Raw genomic sequence first — 16,341 nt, forward strand, 5'->3', positions numbered from 1 at the left:
TACCTGTCATTTGGATCCCATAGTCATAGGAGAGCCCACCTGTCTAAGGGCTGTAGTGGCTACTGCTAATCTAATAATATATTTTTTTAAAGTTAACTCTGGGCCAGGACCTTACAGTCACAGTGCCTCATGCCATCAAGACCCTCCTGTAGGAACACCAGAACACTGACTGTCTAATGCCTGTGTGACCCAGTACCAGGTCCCACTCGTGGACCACTCTCAAGTCCTGCCTGAGAAACCCACCACCATCAATCCTGCTACCCTCTTGCCTAATGAAGGCCTGCAGGTACCCATCCATGACTGTCACAAGAGGAAAGACAAAACCAGGTATGTGGGGGCTGCAGCACTTACTCCCTTGGCTTTGTTTCAGGTCCTCTGCACTCCACATAGCGATGGATTTACCCCCTATGAGGTTATATTTGGAAGACCTCCCCAACTGCTTCTGTAGCTCAAGACCAGCAGTTGGCAAAACTCTCTTAACTATCCTTTTCTCAAATCACTACACACCCTCCAGTCCTCCATAAAGGCTATTCATTGGACTATCAGAGAGACCCAGCTGACCTCTGAAACCACCATGTTTCCCTTGTTTGAGAACAGTGACACCATCTGGGGTCAAGCAGGTTAGCCAAAGTGTTATGGCTTGTTTTTGCTCTTTTGGGGGGCCCGCTACCCAGTCCCAAATAAATGACATATACACAGGCTTATTCTTAACTATAAATGCCCAGTCTTACCTTGGCTTGTTGCCTATCAGCTTTTTTAACTTAACTTAGCCCTTCTGTCTTTTGCCTCGGGGCTTTTCCTATTCTCTTACTTCTGTAAATCTTACTCTTATTCCATGGCTTGCTGGGTGGCTGGCCCCTGGAGTCCTCCTTCTTTGGCTATTCCTTTTTCTTCCAGATTTCTCCTTCTTTTTATCCTCTCTGCCTGTAAGCCCTGCCTATTTTTCTCTCCTGCTTCACTATTGGCCATTCAGCTCTTTATTAGATCATCAATTGTTTTAGATAGGCACAGCAACACAGCTTCACAGAGTTAAACAAATGTGATATAAACAAAAGTAACACACCTTAAAATAATATTCTACAACATTTCCCTCTTTTTGTCTAAATGAAAAGGTTTTAATTTACACATAGTAAGATTATATACAATAATAATTCTCAAGTAAGGATTACATTCACAATATTATGTCCATTTGTAGTTAGCATACTTAGAGAAAATAATGCATTATCTATCCTATTTTAGTGAATCCAAAGTTTTACACCTAACTTACTTGTTATGATAACTAAGGAAAACTGCAACTATAACTATCTAGTCTTCAACTCCATCAAAGACCCAAAGGATATAGTATTATTTGAGTAAACAAAAAGTACACTGCAAACAACTTCTAAAAACTCAAGAAATAATAGAAACATCTGGCTGCCTGGACAGTCACCCAAAGTTCTTTTGCAATGTTGGTTCATTCATCTTCAGCCTACAGGCCCAGAATATCTGGCAGACTCTTCTGTGAAGCGGGAATTTTAAAGGACCATCCTGTATGTCCTGCATGTCCAGTCTGAACAGCACATTGTCAGTAGTCAAAGGCAAGAACAGTTTCTTTGCCCAGTGGCTAATATTGCCACAATGAAAGCAAACTCCATAAGGAGATTCTTCAATGCCCATCATCTGCTCTGAAGTAAATTGGTGCTGCCAGGAGAAGATGTTTCTCATTGTCATGAAAAACTTTAAGTTAACAAAACATTTTAAATGCCATGTTCTATAGGTCTTAGAAGTATTTGAAGACCATCTATTTAAAATATATCTATTTAACCTAGAAGACATATCTAACATATCTATATATCTGATTGTTATAATTGACTACTGACCTACATATCTTGATTGTCCTATATAGTTTATAATAATAGCTTTCAAAAACTAGAACTTTACCTTCCATTTTTAAATGGACTGCATAGGTACAATACCTTAAACAAGAGTAGAAACATACATACAATATGCGGTAACAAAAACAAACTTAAATTTGCATCAATATACAAAAACACTTTAGACAATAGTAAATATATATATGGTGTAACAAAAATAACTTTAGATTTGTATCAATATAATATATTCCCCTAAATTATAACAAACATTCATAACCCACCAAATGACCAAAAGACTCCCACACTCCTCTTGGGAATGGACACTGTGTTCTCCAAACTACTTCCTGCTGTCTGTGGACAAAGTATCTTTAGAGTCCCAAGAGAAAATTTTGAGATAATGACCAAGTCCTGGGAAGACCAGCAGTAACCTTTGCTGCCAGATATTACCTGTCAAGATTCAGGTGGTCTTGCCTGATCAAACCCGATCCATATTAACCCTGAAGGAATCCACAGCCTCTCATCTCCTGTTGGAACAAAACTCCAAAGCATTCTTTTATTTCCATTTGACAAATATGTTTTTTGACTTTCAAAAGTAAAAGCATTCCTAAAGCATATAGACTGATTTATTTCAGCAGTCTGTCTTTTAATTCCAGGTCTCTTAGCAGCTGTCCTTTGCTTTTCAACAATCAAAAAAAAAAAATTTTAAATCAGCACAATAACATACAGGATCCAGACTCCCTGTGTATTTCCCATCTTATGTGGCTTTTTTCTTTTATATTACTTTTACTCTCTTTTTAAAGACTTTATTATTTTTTAACTATTCATTTCTTTCTACGACTAAACCCTTTTTCTTTTTTAAGCCTATGCATATTGTTAAACACACTGTAACCTGTTTAGAGGTTTTTCCATCTGGACATCTTTTATTGCATATCTTCAGCTTTTTTTGACCTTGTGAGCAAACCTTTAAACTGCTAACCTACACCTGGATATTCCTGGTGCAGCTCTCAGCTTGTCTGTTTCTTGGGTCATGAAAACCAAGCGTGAAATTCATGGCTGAAAGGGAGGTTTGTCTGACCATGGAACTGCATTCAACCTTCCTAGAGCTCTAGTATGTTGATGCTTGCACTGTGGCAGGCATTTTAACTTAGTTTTTTGTTCCTGCTTAACATACTAGGTAGTCAAGGGCTCAGTGTCTGGCAGAAACCATCTGGCTGAAACTTTTAAAAGAGCTTTATCCTTTTTTCTTTTCCTTTTTCTTTTTTATTCATCTTTCTCAGGCCCAAAGGATATTTGAGCACCACATTGGTATACCCAAATGTTGTTATTTGATTTTGCTCTTTTTGTCTTTTAGGGGGCCTGCTACCCAGCTCCCAAATAAATCACACACACAGGCTTATTCTTAACTCTAAATGCCTGGCCTTAGCTTGGCCTGTTGCTAGACAGCTTTTCTTAACATCTGAATTTCACCTCAGTGTTTTTCCCATTCTCTTACCTCTATAAGTCTTACTTTTACTCTGTGGCTTGCTATGTAGCTGGGTGGCTGGCCCCTGGGTCCTCCTTCTCTGGCTACTTCTTTTGCTTCCAGATTTTTCCCTCTATTTATCCTCTCTGTCTGCCAGGCCCACCTATTCTCTCTTCTGCCTCACTATTGGCCGTTCAGCTCTTTATTAGACCATCAGGTGTTTTAGACAGGCACAGTCACACAGCTTCACAGAGTTAAACAAATGCAACATAAACAAAAGTAACACACCTTAAAATAACACTCTACAACACCAACAGGGCATTGGAACCAACCTAGATCTCCACTCCTACAGCCATGAACATAGCTGGCATTATACCATGGATCCACCATACCCAGGTCAAGAGAGCAAAATCCACAAACAATGATGCCAAGTGGACTATCTCTGGACTATAGACCCATTAAAAGTAAGGTTTCATCAGGCCCTGAGCCTTTCCACTTCCTGCCCTTCCACTAGGGTCATGGACCAACCCCCACCACTCTCAGGCCTGGACCTAGAAACAGAGAAAGACAGCTACAGAGGACATGATAGCCAGTGTGACCTCAGACCAGCCACCTATATCCATCTTGACCTTTGCTCACTGATGCCCGCTTTAGGTATTTGGTTGTATTAGAAAAAGGAAAGATGTGGGACTTTTATCTTCTGAGATAGAAATGCAGAGTTTACAATTCCATGCATGCCCTGCAGCTGTGCCTACTAGTTGCCAAGAATAAGGGAGTTTCCATTGCAAAAATTGGGGTTGTTAAACAGAGGCTTCCTGGAAATGCCCAGATGAACACAAATATACAGAAAGAAAGCTCCTTCCCAAGGAATATACAATAATAAAATGTAATCAATTGCCCCTAAAATTGTATGTCTGGAAATTACTTTAAAAAGATTCTGGCCACCAATGACTGATCCATCTTGAGACCCATACCATGAAAGGTAGCCCACCCTTGACTGGAAGGCCGAGACTCAAAGGCTGGATAACCCAAAGACCTAGGATAGAACCAAACATGGCTATGAAAAAAAAAAAAAAGGCTAATGAAATGGTTCCTACTGATATTCTGCTATACTGATAGACTGATGCCTAGACCAATTGTCATCAGAGAGGCTTCACCCAGCAACTGATGAAAATAAATGCAAAGACCCACAGCCAAACATTAGGCAGAGCTTGGGGAATCCTGCAGAGGACAGATTGTAGGAGCCAGAGGGATCAAGTACATCACAAGAAACGCACAGAACCAACTAACCTGGGCTCATAGGAGCTCACAGAGACTGAACCAACAACCAGGGAGCCTGCAAAAGACTGACCTAGGCTCTCTGCACATATGTTCCAGTTGTGTAACTTGGTCTTCTTGTGGTAGTCCTAACAGAGCAAGCAGGGGCTGCCTCTGACTCTGTTACCTGCTTTTAGGACCCTTTCCTCCTACCAGATTGCCTTGTCCAGCCTTAATAGGAGAGGAGGTGCCTAGTCTCACTGCAGCTTCATATGCCATGGCTGATGGATATCCATCTGCCCTTTTCTGAAGAGAAATGGAGGAGGAGTGAGTGGGTGGGGGGAGTGAAGAGGGAAGGGGGGAGGGGAGCTGGGAGGAGAGGAGGGAGGAGAAACTGCAGTCAGGATACAAAAACTAAATAAATAAATAAATAAATAAATAAATAAATAAATAAATACAAAACAAAACAAAGAGAAAACAGGGAGAATCTAGGGCATCACACTCTATGCCAGGAAGGGACCCTGGGGACAGCTTTACTATCCAGAAGAAACCACTTCCCCAGGACCCCAGACCCTTGGGTCCTAACAATCTCCTACCCATGCCAAGGCACCAACCAACTCTCCCCTCCAAAGCACTTAACATGGCCAGAGTCCCACCTCCCAATGTCCAGAAAGCTGAGGGATCCCCATCCCTGTTTTCCACTCCTGACAGGTCCACTGCTCATTAACCATTCCCAGTCTGGATTGTTGGCTGAACCACCAGCCCCGTGCTACATAGGAACAGGAACTAACCAGACTGATCAGTCTGCTGATTTACTGACAAAACTCACTGTGACTAGGGGCAGCCCAAATTAACATGAAAAGGGGGTAAAACTTGTCTAATATCTAGACCTTTTAACCTAGGCACTTCCCCTTCTTCCGATGCCTGCACTCCTGCCGCATGGGTTAACTCATCCTGACAACATCAATATTCCCAGGCCCCCGAGACTTCTTGGTGAGCGTGTGCCAATGGTTAGAGTAAACATGCCTCTTCGGTGTTTTCCAAACTGAGAAGGCCCTCTTATGCCCCTTAGTACACAGTCTGCCCCAGTATATCTATATAATGGGGAAGAAGAGAAAATACATTTTAATGTGGACCCTGGACTACAAAGAAAAATGGAGCTTTGCCTGTCCTCATCCTACTCCTCATCAGAGCAGGCATATCTGGCTTAACAGCCATGGGCACATCATATCAGCCTTTATCATAGGAGATTAAAAACATAAAAAAACTAGATAGACAGGTTGATCAGGACCTATAGGTATTAAAATTTTCCACTTCGTAATTAAAACAACAGTTAGATTCCTTGCAGAAATGGTCCTGCAAAATCAGAGGGCTTAAACTTACTTGTCAAGAGACAAGGAGGACTGCATATGCCTTTGAGGAAAAACTGTTGTTTCTCTGCTCATTGGCTAGGAGTAATTTTAAAAAATCTTGCCATGATTGGGGAAGACCTCAAAAAGAAAGACATGAATCAGATCACTGGTACCATCTCTGTTCTCTGGTCCCTGGCTAACTGCTCTGCCATCAGCACTGGCTGGCCTTAAATTCTCATTCTGATTGGATTAACTGCAGGACCCTGCACCTTAAACTATATGGCCAATTCCTAGTAAGAGTCCACGATTTACTCATTCTTTAAGACCAGTGGGAATTTAACTGGCTCCTAGACTTTAATAGGCCCCCAGACCTTAGCACAACTGACTCCACAATCCAAGTAACATGCAGGCCAGAAAACTCAGCAAATAGCACCACCTGCCAAAACAAAAACAAAGACTTAATCATCAAAGTCCATAGTTCTGGGAAAGTCTCTAAATGTACTAACCTTACTTTTTGGCTTCTGTAGTTCTGCTTCTGGCTAACTTTTCTTATTAACTGACATATATTAACTCAGGGTGTACAGTTTTGTGCTCAAAAGCTTGAGAAAGTCTTGAGAAAGGATTGGGGCTACAGGATCCCAAACACCCAGTGTAGTCTCTAGCCAGCTAATAAAGACTTTCTATTGGCTTCAACTCATCTGAGTAGTTTTCTCTGGTGGCTACCCCATAACACTCAGGCTTCACTGCAGACAACTGAATTCACTCCAGCTCATTTGAGAAGAGATTTAGTGCAGGATATCAAGGGGAAGACTAGATAGAGAGTTCAGCACCAAACTGGGCCTCTGAGCACAACTCCAAGGAGTACATGGAGCTGTTGAGCTGGCAAGCTGCCTCCAGATCTTTAGAGCTCCAGTCGCCACTGGTAAACCTCTCAGATCAAAAAGCTGCGGTAGCTCATCAACCTAAGAGCTGGTGGACCAAGACAGAAACTCAGAAGACTAAACCCCAACTCTATCACCCGGCTTTCTGGAGACCCACAAGGCCACAGCGTGTTACACCAAGCCTGCCCCTGAGTCTTGAAGGGAGTCTTCTCAGTGGAAGAGAAGAGACATGCAGAAGCCTTGCCTTACTGAGCAAAAATCACTCTTAAAAGGAAGTTAGGTTATTTTTTTTAATAGACACTTTTCAGTATTTGCCACAGAATTCTTTTTAAGTTGTGTGTGTGTGTGTGTGTGTGTGTGTGTGTGTGTGTGTGTGTGTGTGCATACTTTCAGTGTAACTAGTAAAAACTGAAGACAGAAGTATGTCAAAGTGGAGTCTGGATTCTGTATTTATTCTTCTGTCTTCTGTTACTTCCGGTCACTGTTCAAACACTGCTTTCTCTGTGAGGGTTTCTGTTCCCCCCCATTTGTGTTAGTCGCTGTGCCACCAAGTCCCTAGCAAGCCGTCACTGTTTCCATATTTCTCCGAGCACTTCTCACCCTCTGACATTATTTTATGGTGATTGTTCCGCCTGAAATTAATCTCTCTGAGGACAGGGACTTGCACCTGCCTCGCACATGCCTATGTTCCTGGTGTATCTTCCAGAGGGGAACACATGTCAGGCACTGAATAGATAACAGTGAGAGAGGAGGCTTGTAGAAGCAGCTGATGAGGAGACTCTTCTACATAAACTCTAGTATTAGTACTATCCCCTTCATATTTTGTAAGACAACAGATGTTTACTGACTACTTAGTATACTAAACACAAATTGGTGAGAGAGAAAAAAGGGGGTCTATCCTCAGAACTTTCCAAAGTCACATGGTAGAAGAGATAATTACGTACAGAGATAACGTTCATATAGTGTGGAAGCAACATTAGTCTGTATGGTTACAGGTCTAACAGATGATCTCAGAGATCTCGGGGCTTCTCAAAACACCATCTGTTGTTCCCAGGCTAGAGAGACACCAGGCTCCTTCTATACCACAGTGCCAACATCTTTAGACTCCCCAATTCTCTGAAAGAGCAGAGACAGTATCAGAAGTGACTCAGGAGGCTGTGAGGCCGGCCCTAACGTGATCTGTACTCATTCCTCTTATATTCCATCAGCTGGGACTCCATCACACTTCCTTGCCTAATCCAGGGATAGGAGATGATCTAGTTAATGCCCATGAAGCAAAGACTGCATGCAGGTCTGGGCAGCAACCTAGCCAGTCACTACTACATTTAGTCAGGGGGAAATTTCAGGGACATTTTCCAGGAACATATTACTCACAGAGAAAGTGTTCACACATGGAGCCAGGAAAGTCTAAAATTCAAATTCAGGTCACACTGAACTATGTGACCCTAGTGGTTATTCGAGCTCTCTGACCTACATTCCAACTCTGACAAGTTCAATTAACTGGAATCCAGAAACTTGTACAGAATGTATGCAATCTTAAGTGCAGTGCACAGAATATTGAAACATTTAACAAATATAATAATTAGGAAGAAGTGGGGGGAGAAGACAAAGGGAACAGAAGAGGGGAAAGAAATGAAGCTATGAACAGACACAGAAAAAGGTGGGCTAGAGACTACAGGGAAAGGCTCTGAATGCAAACTGATACTGTGTAGAGGCATGAGAGAGCAAGTGTGTCCAGGAAATCCGAAGAATTTTAGTGGTGTGTTTGCATAATTCAGTTACTTTTCCTGGAAATCACTCAGTCCAGAAAAGACCAGAACCAAAGAGACTCTGAGGCTGTGCTCGGGAGCTGTGTCTTGAAAATACAGGGAGCCGCCAGCCTCCTGAAGCTACACGTTCAGCTCGCTGTCCAGAAGGCCTGTCTGGGGGCTGCAGAGAGGTGACTTTAGCTAGCTGTGATAGGGAGAGTTGGCTGCTGTCGTTTAGGTGAGGGGAACAGGGCCAGAGCCATAGGTGTGCTAGATGGGAGGGTGTGATACTCAATTCAAAGAAAGCACAGAGAAAACCGCTGATGAGCGGAGGTAAAAGAGGAAGTCCAGGATGCTCCCACATATGTGCTCTGGGCAGCCAGGGAACAGTGATGCCTCGGATGGACAGAGTGAAGAGGACTGACGGCCCTTTGGCCGCTCTGCAGTCTCCCACAATCCCTCTTCCTCTTGCACTAGATTGGCTAGAGTCTAATGTTCCAAAAATGCTCACAAGATGAAACTTCGAGGTTCTCCTCAGCTTCCTTTCTCTGTAGGCTATCACTTGGTGGTCTAACCTTTTTTTTTTTTCCTTTTGAAAGGATCATGTGACCTTTTGCAACTCTTCACAGTTTCCTTGTGTGGCCTCCACAACCTTGGCAGGCTGTGTATTTCATGGCGTCGTCCCCCTTCAGCTCACATCGGTTCCATCCCAGATTCTTGCTAGGAAGCTTAGTTAGGTTACTAAACAACAAAGTACAAGCCTGAGATAAAATATGAGAACATCCCCCACCCAAATGTTGGTTCAAATGCCACAGAAAGAGGAACCCCAAGATAAATATAGCAGCCATGTTTATGCAAAAGTACATTGGGTCATCGGACTTCCCAGAGGCATGGAAAAATAACACCCCAAATATTTACATGAGCTGTGGGGAAGAAAAAGAAAGCCTCAAGCCAGTGGCTTCTATTTTTTTTTCTGGCTTAAGTAATAGGATTTCCATTAGAAAAATAAGTCAGCTCATCTGCAAAGGGTCTTTTTCTAATAATACAGCTATTCAGAAAGCCAGAGTTCTACCCAGAAAGCTGTCCAGGAACTTCAAAAGAAAGAACAATATTACCTGTAAAACTGGCTGGTGTAAGATACAAGGACAAGATCACTGTTCAAAACTCAAGACCAAACAAGTAAAAAGCAGAAATGTCCACATGGAAACCTGTGTCTTCCTGCTGTGGACTCTTCTGTGACATCTTTTATTCGCCATTTAATGTCATCCTAAAAAATACAACTTTTAGATAGGAGTGTGAAAATCGCTGCTCACCTTTATGTTTTCCAATGCTGAAGTGACCTCTCAGTGTAAGAGCATTTAGTTTATTACTATGGGTGGCTGACACAAAGGAATGGGAATTGTCTCATTTTGCTGATTCTGTTTACAAACTAAATGTATGAACACATACACACTTTTCTTATTAGAACAATGAGAACACTATTTTTTTAAAAATATGTGTTTAGTTTGTTAACAATATATACATTCTACCAGTACTTATTAGTGAATAAGAAAGGGCTGACGGATAAAGCAGCCCCAAAACACCTACCTTCCCTTTTCCTCCTGAATTACCCAGCTGACTGTTTAGCTAACATGAGGAGCAGGCAGTTACACAGGAAAGCAAGTTCTGTTTCCAGAGGAAAGTGCAGCTTCTTAGGGCTGTCGGTCATCTGTGTTAGAGACCGACTTCAATTTGCCCTGAGTCCCCCGACCACCTATGTAAGGCGGGTCTACCTGGACATCTGGATTCAGAGGATACTTGTTTTTTTCTCCCCGGTGAGATGACGTACTTAGGGGATGAGGGAAATACCTATTTCAGTTCTCAATTTCAGGGATACAGTTCCCTGTGGCCTGGAAGACATGACATTGGGAGGAGCTCCCAGCTGTGGCTGGCCTGGATCTCACTCTGTAGACCAGGCTGGTCTCAAGCTCACAGAGATCTGCCTGCCTCTGCCTCCAGAGTGCTGGGATTAAAGTGTGTGCCACTGCACCCAGCTAGCCGGTAGGTTTTGATAACTCTCATATTCCTCAACAAAGATTGCAGCTAAGTCTCACCCGTGCCCAGCAGCAGCCTACTCGCCAGTGCTTCCCTCTCCCCCCCCCCCCCCCCCCCGCCTCCATCCCTGGGGACTCTGCCCAGCCTTGGTGCAGACCTAGCTTTTCTCCTTCCTGCAAACTCTGTCCTCTTCTAGCTCATTCCCATTCCTTTGCGTCACCCTCCAGTACCTAGAAACACTTTCTGTGTGGGCCTCCCAGTGGCCACGCTGGGCTGGAACTCGGGTAGATGGTTCACACTACCCTTCCTGTCCTCCGTTATGATCTTCCCCATTCCCACCTGCAACCCTCTAACAACGTTCTTGCGGGTGTTCCTCTTCCTGCCTCAAATCACACAGAGACTCAGGCTCTAGCGTCAGACCCAGGATCCCCCCAGGCCATTCATCCCGTCTCTCAGGATGTCTTACTGCAGCCTACTTGCAGGAACCTCTTCTCCACCACACCTGCACCCCGAGGGAGCCTGCCTCTAGATGTGAACAGGACCCCCTTAGAGTCTTCCTCGATCCCATCTCAGCGTTTTCTCCTAGGCCATCGCTGTTCCTCTCTGCTATCCACTGACCTGCAGACGCACTCTCTACCAGGGGTTCCACATCGGCCACACATTCCTAAGATCCAGAAAGGGCAACAGAAACAAAGAAACAGAACACCCACACACCGGGCAGGGTGGCACCCCAGCATTTGGGAGGCAGAGGCAGGCAGATCTCTGTGAGTTCAAGGCCAGGCTGGTCTCCACAGTGAATTCCTGGACATTCCAGAGCTACATAAAGAGACCCTGTCCCAAACAAACCAACAAAAAAACAAAAAATACACAAAGAACACCCACATAACAAAGAGAAGACCAGATATCAACATCTAGAATCACCTCCACATTCCAACCCCAGATGCCTATACAACAGCACAACTAACACCCTAGACATCATGCTTCCACAAGAATGCAGGGTGCTACTACAGTAGGCCCTGAGAAATGCAGTATAGCTAAAGCAGAGGACAAAAACTTCAAAAAGCAATTATGAATATGTTCAAGGGCCTTAAAAAGGAAATCAACAAATCCCTTAATGAAGTCTGTGAAAGCACAGTCAAATGAAATGATGAAAACAGTCCATGTCATGACAGTATAATTTTTCCAAGAAATAGAATCAATGAAGAAAAGCTAAGCTGAAATAAAACTGGAAATAAAAAAAAATGTAGAAAGTCAAATATACACCTTAGAGATAAGTTTCACCAAGAGAGTACAAGACATGGAAGAGAGACTCTCAGGCAGAGAAGAGAAAGTAGAAGAGATGGAAATCTTAGTAAAAAAAAAAAATGTAAAAACTAAAAGAACTCAGGTGCAAAATATCAAGGAAATCTTGGACACTATGAAAAAAATCTATGAATAATATAAATAGAGAAAGAATAAGAAACCCAGATCAAAGAAACAGAAAATATTTCCATCAAAACTATACAAGAAAAGTTCTCCAACATAAAGAAGGAGGTGCCTATCAAGGTACAAGAAGCATACAAAACACCAAAGAGACAGGACTAGACAAGAAATTCCCCCATGTTACATAATAATCAAAACACTAGACATACACAACAAAGAAGGAGTAGAAAAAGTTTCCAGAAAACTCATTGGAATAATAGCTGGTTTCTCAGCAGAAAATTAGAAAGCCAGAAGAGCCTGGAGCAATGCATTTCAAGTACTAAAAGACTATGACAACCAACCTAAATAATATACCCAGCAAAACTATCTGCCATGATTGAAGGAAAAAGAAATGTTTTCCACAACATAAACAGCCTGCAAAACATTACATCTATGGGGCTGGAGAGATGGCTCAGTGGTTAAGAGCATTTGACTGCTCTTTCAGGGGACCTGAGTTCAATTCCCAGCACATGGAGGCTCTCAACCATCTGTAATGGGATCAGATTTCTTCTTCTGGTGTGCATAAAGACAGAGCACTCATATACATGAATAAATAGATCTTTTTTGAAAATTACATCCTACAAACCAAACCTGAAAAAACATACATGAAATCATTATTTCAGGCTGAAGTAACGAATGAGCATAGCAGAGAGATGATGGAAAGAAATACAAAGACATAATTATTAAAACATAAAATACTACCCTAACTGTCGTGCTGGAACTCTCGTCCAATAACTGATGGAAGTGGATGCAGAGATCCTCGGCCAGGCCCCAGGTGGAGCTCCAGGTGTCCAACTGTCGAGAAAGAGGAGGGTCTGCAAGAGCTTGAATTGTTGAATCCAAGATTGCAAAAAGCACAGGGACAAATAGCCAAACGAATGGAAGCACATGAATTATGAACCAAAGGCTGTGGAGCCCCCAACTGGATCAGGCCCTCTGGATAAGTGAGACAATTGAATAGCTTGATCTGTTTGGGAGGCATCCAGTCTGTGGGACCAGGACCTGTCCTTGGTGCGTGAGCTGGCTGTTTGGAACCTTGGGCTTACACAGGGACACTTTGCTCAGCCTGGAAGGAGGTGACAGGGCCTGCCTGTACCAAATCCACCAGGTTTAAATGAATCCCCAGGGGAGTCTTGGCCCTGGAGGAGATGGGAATGGAGGGGAGGGGATGGGGGAAGGGTGGGGGGGGGGGCGGGAAGGGGGAGGACAGGAGAACCCATGGCTGATGTATAAAATTTAAAACACATAATAATAAAGAAAAAAACATAAAATACTACTGAAAATACAAACAAAAGTACCAAAAGATGAATAACATAATGGCCATAATTAATACACACATTTCAGTAATAATTTCAAACATCAATAGCTTCAATCATCCAAAAGACACACAGTGATAAAATGGATTAAGAAGCAAAGTCCATCTATCTGTTGTCTATATGAAACACATTTTAGTTTTAAAGAGAGATACCGACTTGGAGAAAATAGAATGGATAAAAGTTTCCAATCAAATGGGACCAAGCAGGCATCGCTGTCCTAATATAGGCACAAATAGACATCAAATTAAATCTAATATGGAGAGATTGTTGTTGGAAGGTTTCTTGGGTCCCACCTGGTCCCCCACGGACCTGCAGCCATTTATAAAATAATCATTCAGAGGCTTAATATTAATTGTAAATTATATGGCCTATGGCTCAGCTTTTTACTGGCTTACTAGTTATACATCTTATAACTTAAATTAACCCATTTCTATTAATCTATGTTTTCCCACATTTTCTGTGGCTTTACTGGTCTGCTGGCATCTTGCTTCTTGGGTGGTGGGCTGGCGTCTCTCCTGCCTCTGCCTTTCTTCTTCCAGTCTCTGTCTTGGATTTCCTGCCTGACTATAACTAAACTCATCATAGACCAGAGCAGCTCCTTTATTAACCAATCATAGCAACACATATTCACAGCATACAGAAAGACATCACACAGCAAGAGATAAAGAGGGACACTTTATTCTACTCAAGTGAACAGTTATCTGAGAAGATATTACTATTCTAAACATAAATATACCAAACTCAGGAGTACACAATTTAATAAAGAAAAAAAAATCTACTACAGGATTTAAAGATATAGATTAGCATCAATCAATTAATAGATGATTTCAACACCACATTTTCTCCAATAGACAGATCATCTGAAAGGAAGGAAGGAAGGAAGGAAGGAAGGAAGGAAGGAAGGAAGGAAGGAAGGAAGGAAGGAAGGAAGGAAGAGAGGAAGAAAGAAAGAGAGAAAGAGAGATCAGAATTAATTGACATCATACATCAAATAGACTTAACATATATTTACAGAATATTACACCCAACATATTCTACTCAGCAGTATCTGGAAGCTTTTCTAAAATAGACCATCTGTTAAGACACAAAATTTTTTTTTACAAATTCAAAAAGACTGAGGTCACTGCTTGTTCCTATCTGACCACAATACAACAAAATTTTAAATTGACAGCAAAAAATACCTTTAGAAAATATGCAAACCACTGGAGACTAAACAACTCATTATTATAACTATATGATGAGTTGGTCAAAGAAGAAATCAAGAGAAACATAATAAAAAATAACATCCTGAAACTAAATGAAAATGAAAACACAACACAGCAAAACTTCCTATGAGGGAAACACAGTCCGAGGAGGGAAATTCATTTATCGGTATAAATGTCTTGGTGATGAAACTCAGTGCTCTGAAAAACGAAGAATAAAACAAACCAAACACTGTGGATGTCAAGAAATAATAAAAGTCAGAACACAAATCAACAAAATAGAAACAAGGAAAAGCAATACAGAGCATGAACAAATCCAAGAGTTCTTCAAGAAGATAAATAAAACTGACAGAGCCTTAGCCCAACTAACCAAAAGAAAGGAAAAGAGAACCCAAATTAAGAGTCAGGAATAAACAGGGAAACAATACAACAGAAAACTTCTAGAAGCAATAAACAAATTGAGCAATGTGGCAGCATACAGAATCAACTTGCAGAAACAAATAGCTTTTTTTAATGCACCAATAACAAACATACAGAAAAGGAGATCATGGACACCCTTCAATTTACAACAGCTCAAAGAAAATAAAAGATCTAAGAATAAACCTAGCTGAGGAAGGCAAGGACCATTACAACAAAAACTTTAAACCTCCTACAAAAGACAAAGAGAAAGACACTAGACAATGGAAAGACATCCCATGCCCCTGGAAAATGGAAGGACGTCCCATGCCCCTGGACAATGGAAAGACGTCCCATGCCCCTGGACAATGGAAGGACGTCCCATGCCCATGGACGATGGAAGGACATCCCATGCCCCTGGAAAATGGAAGGACGTCCCATGCCCCTGGACAATGAAAGGACATCCCATGCCCCTGGACGATGGAAGGATGTCCCATTCCCCTGGAAGATGGAAGGACGTCCCATGCCCCTGGACGATGGAAAGACGTCCCATGCCCCTGGACGATGGAAGGACGTCCCACGCCCCTGGACGATGGAAGGACGTCCCACGCCCATGGAGTGGAAGAATTGACATTGTGAAAACGACCATTTGACCAAAAGCTATTTACAGATTCCAGGCAATCCAAATCAAAATCCCATCTCACTCTTTACATCAATAACAAAAACTGTCCTAAAATTCATATGGAACAATAGAAGATCTCAGACAGCCAAAACAATGCTGACTAAAAAGCACGAGGCTGCGGGGATTACCATTGGAGATGTTGAGATATATTACAAAGCCAAAGTAATTCAAAGCACTATAGTACTGGTACCAAAACAGACATATAGACAACAGGACAGAAATCAAAGTCATAACCACGAGTACACTTAACTTCAGCCGCTTAATATTTGACAACAAAGCCGAAAACACAAGTGGAAGAAAAGAAAGCATCCTCAACAAACGGTGCTGGGAAAACTGCATGTCCACATGTAGAAAAGTAAAATTAGACCTTGTAGAGAAACTAGTGGCAGTGGATTAAAGACCTAAATATGAAACCTGAAACTGCTAGAAGAAAACATGAGCAGTACCCGGGCTTCCTGAATAGGACTCCATTTGATCAAGAATTAATGCCAACAAATGACATTTGGGACTTCCTGAAACTAAAATGCTCATGCACAGCTAAAGAAATAATCAGCTGGATGAAGAGGAAGCCCACAGAACAGGAGAGAATCTGCCATCTATATATCTGATAAAAGATGAATATCCAGAACATACAATTCTCAGTGTGAAAATTCTCAAAAAGCTAACCATAAGTCTACCATATGACCAGGCTATGCCA

This window comes from Onychomys torridus, chromosome 6, assembly GCF_903995425.1.
Source record: "Onychomys torridus chromosome 6, mOncTor1.1, whole genome shotgun sequence".
Lineage (NCBI taxonomy): Eukaryota > Metazoa > Chordata > Mammalia > Rodentia > Cricetidae > Onychomys > Onychomys torridus.